The sequence below is a fragment of the Octodon degus genome, unplaced genomic scaffold, assembly GCF_000260255.1.
Source record: "Octodon degus isolate 3935 unplaced genomic scaffold, OctDeg1.0 scaffold00060, whole genome shotgun sequence".
In the NCBI taxonomy this organism is placed as follows: Eukaryota; Metazoa; Chordata; class Mammalia; order Rodentia; family Octodontidae; genus Octodon; species Octodon degus.
In genome coordinates, this window is record NW_004524636.1 from 6,764,004 (window position 1) to 6,768,324 (window position 4,321).

The 4,321-nt window shown below is 35.0% G+C and overlaps 1 non-coding gene across 1 annotated transcript; it reads right to left on the minus strand.

Annotated features, from left to right (window-relative positions):
- Positions 1-2,567: 2,567 nt before the first annotated feature.
- LOC111817525 lies at positions 2,568-2,676 on the minus strand. The gene has a single exon (XR_002821700.1). It is a non-coding gene; the product is annotated as a U6 spliceosomal RNA (small nuclear RNA).
- Positions 2,677-4,321: the final 1,645 nt, after the last annotated feature.

A 4,321-nucleotide genomic window follows, 5' to 3' on the forward strand; every position in this document is an offset into this window, starting at 1 on the left:
AGAAACAAATAAATAAAACAGAACAAAAAGAAAAAAAAGTGGAAGATGTAAGGGTAACATATCAGTAATCACATTAGATGGTCTGTAAATGGTCTGAATGTAGTGATTGAAAGACAGATATTGGGCTGGCCAGGTAGCTCAGTGGACTAAAGCACCCCAGGTTTCGATTTGTGACATGAGGTGCTGGCCTTGCCCCCAGCGCCCTCTGAGACTGCCATTGAGACTGGGCTTGCTTCAGCATGACTGTATTCCCTGCATACATTAAAAAAAGGAAAAGCAGATAGTGGAAGATTCAATTAAACAACATGTTCAATAATATGCTATGTACAAAAAACTCATCTTACATAAGATACTTTAATGGAATTGAGGTAAAAATATAGAAAACAAAATGTGTAAATGTTAACAAAGGAAAACTAGGGTTTAGGATAGCATGTCATATAAAATAGACTACAGAAGAAAGAAAATTTCCAATGACAAAGAAAGATCTTACATATTCATAAAAGTACCAATCTCTATAAAGACGTAACAATTCTAAATGTGTGTGTTTCAAACAATAGAGCTTCCAAATACATGAATAAAATTGATACAACTGAAAAAATGGACAAATCCATAGTTGTAGTTGAAGACTTCAATACCCCTTTCAATAGCTCATTGAACAACTAACACAGAAAATTAGAAAATGTACATGAGAACCCATCTCTTGTCAGCCAACAAAATTCAATCAAAATTTTACAGCAATTCCAATTAACAGCAGAATGAACATTCTTTTTATGTACCCATGGGAACAAATCAATGTAAGAACATATCCTGGTCCTTATCAGAAAATTCAATGAGTTTAATGGAACTGAAATGATAAATCCAAACACTTGAAGACTAAGCAACATATCCATGACTGAAAACAAGAGGCTTAAGAAAAAAATTTAAATACTCAATGATGGATGAAAATAAAAATGTAACAAAGGCATGGAGGACACCTTACACATACAGTTAAAATATAAGTAAATAAATCCAAATTTATGTTCTAAAAGAAAAATTCTAGAAGAAGACAGGAAAAAGAAAATGGAGAAACCAATGAATAAAACAGAACAAAAAGAAAAAACAAAGTAGAAAATGTAAGAATAACATATCAATAATCACACTAACTGAAATATAAAAATTAATCTTGTATGCATAAAAAAATCACACTAACTGTAAATGCTCTAAATGTGGTGATTGAAAGACAGATACTGGGCTGGCCAGATAACTCAGTGGACTTATACCTTACACAAGGCTGAGAGGAAACTTTTAGTACTTCACACATGCATTAAAAAAAGACAATACCGTAAGTCAGTAGTCAGAGTTCCAACTTCCAGAACATCGATGATGAAGAGAAAATTAAATCTAAACCAAAGAGAAGAAAGATGATGATAAAAACAAGAAAGGAAGTCAGTAAATCTCAAAGTAAAAACAGCATCGGAAAACTCAATGAAACATCTCTTTTGTGGATCAACCAGTAAAATTGACAAATCTCTGACAAGAGTGAGGAAGAAAAAAATAGCAGCACAAATGTGCAATCCTACGAATAAATTAAATATCAGTATTGATCCTGTAAACAAAGAAAAGAATAAGAGACTGTTATGAATAACTCCAACACACAAATGTGATCACTTATATAAAATTAATCATCTCCAACCCCTCCCCCCATATTCTGTAGAAACTCAACCAATATGAAGTAGGTAATTCTTAACTGTAAAGAAAATTAAATTGGTCATTTTAAAACTCTCAAAATAGACAGCTTTAGGCACAGATGGTATCACTATACTTCAAACATTTGTAGGAAATGTTTAAAGAATTAACTGTAATTATATACACTGTCTTCCAGAAAAATGAAGGGGAATTTTCCTAGTTCCTTTTATGAAGCTAATATTATCCTACAATTAAAATTGAGCATTTTTAAAACACAGGAACTTATAGACAAATGTTCACATATACAGACAAAAAAGCCCTTAATAAAATATTAATAAATAAATTCAGCAATATAGTAAAATAATTATAAGTGTGGCTTATATTTTATAAGTATAATTATAATTGTTCATATTCAAAGATAAATAACATGAACCTCAATAATGGACTAAGGAAGAAAAATCACATAAAATCATACATATCAAGGCATTTGTCACAAAAGAATAGCACCTAGAAAATATATATATATATATATATATATATATATATATATATATATGTGTATATATATATATAGTATATAGTATATATATATGTGATATGTTTAAAACAGGGTCAGAAGACATGAAGAGTCATCAAAGAGGATATAAGATGGAATATGTATATATATATATATATATATATGTGTGTGTGTGTGTGTGTTTAACATCATAGCCCCATTAAGATAGCATTATACACCTATCATAAACATTAAAGAAGGATTTTTTTTTTTTTTGGCTGGCTCTGGTTGCCTTAAGTGCAGGTGTGGTATGGCATGTGGAGCTGGGGATTGGACCATGGTCCTGCAAGCCTGACTGCTTTGCCCAGGCAGGTGCTTAAACAACTGAACTAGCCAGTAAATCCCCCAAAATATGGAATGCTTCATGAATTTGCTTGTCATCCTTGTGCAGAGGCCATGCTAATCTTCTCTGTGTATTGTTCAGATGTTAGTGTATGTGCTGCTGAAGCGAGCACATAAACACTAAAGAAGAAAATGTTGATAACACCAAATGTTCATAAGTTCGCAGGGTAATTGGATCACTCATACATTGCTAAATGGGACATCCAATTCTACAACCACTTAGAAAGTAGTTTGGCAGCTTCTTAAAATGCTAAACATATAACCACTATACAACCTTGCTGTTACACTCCTGCATATTCATCCCAAAGAAATGAGGAATTGTGTGTCAGCAAAAGTTGTACACAAATATTCACAACACCAGTATTCACAACAGCACAAAGCCAGAAACATACAAATGGCCTTCATTATATAAACAGCTAAGTACTTGATTATATATCCATACCATGGAACAGTGCTGAGCAATAAAAACTGCTGATACATGTACAACCTGGATGGATCTCCGCAGTATTCTGTTGAGTCAACTAAGTCAATCCCAGAAGATTATATGTTGTGTGGTTTCATTTATGACAGTTTTGTTTGTGCTTGCAGTGCTGGTAATAAAAATCAGACCTTCATGCTGTAAGGTAAGGGTACATTCTCAGGGCCTCTATAACATGGTTGAAATGACAAAATTATTAAAAGGGAGAAAAGATTAGTTGTTGCCAGAGTTAATGCAGAAGGAAGATAAGAGGTTGTGGCTACAAAAGAACACCAGGAAGGGCCTTGAGGCGATAAGTCTTCTGCATTTTCACTGCATCAGTAACATTATCCTGATTGTGAATTTTCATTGTCTTGCTAAATTTTACATTTCAGGTAACTTAAATAAAGAATACACAGTAATTCTGCATAATATACATTAACATTGGTTATCAAAGTACAATTCTTTCTAAACAAAATGTTAAATTTAAAAAATATAGGTGGGAGTGGCCTGTGGAACACAGGACAGCTGTGATCTGTGGGCCAAATTCACGTGGGGTTGGGGAAGCTTTCTTGGTGCCATTTAAGATCTTTGGTGGACTCTGGGTGGCCTGTAGGATTCTGGTAAGCTCTGACCTTCCTTAGCTCCTAGCATATAGGCCTGAACCTTCCCCTGGTGCTGGTTCAAACTTTTAAGGACTTAGGTGGACTCTGAGTGGCCTGCAGGATGCAGGAGAGCTGCCATCTGTGGGATGGCAGTGCAAGCAGGCACAGAGCTTTCCTGCAGCAATTTAAGAACTTTGGCAGAATCTGCAGGACTCTGTCTGGGTGATTGCTGGGAGCTTCAAAAATGCCAAAACACAAGAGCAAAAGACAATGTCAATCCTCTAGCCCACCCAGAACAAATCCAGGAGACAAGAACATACAAGAACTTGGAGATCACATACCTGAAATCTTTGAAATGACAGCAACTGAAGTAAAGAAACAAGTCCTTCAGGCTACAGAAGAAATAAGAGCACAAATAATCTCTCAGGTCCAAAAAAAAGGACAGCAATAGTGAAAGAATTTCTCAGTACAACTAAAGAAGACATAGATAAGAAAAATAGAGGGAAGTACAAAAATGATGGAAACACTGAATGAACAGTACAGGAAAGAATTAGAATGCATGAGAGAACCAGGGAGATAGCTCAGTGGCATAAGCTCCTGCCTGGCAAGCACAAGGTCCCAAGTTTGATCCCAGGTACCACACACACACACACACACACACCACCACCACCACCACCACCACCACCACCACCACCA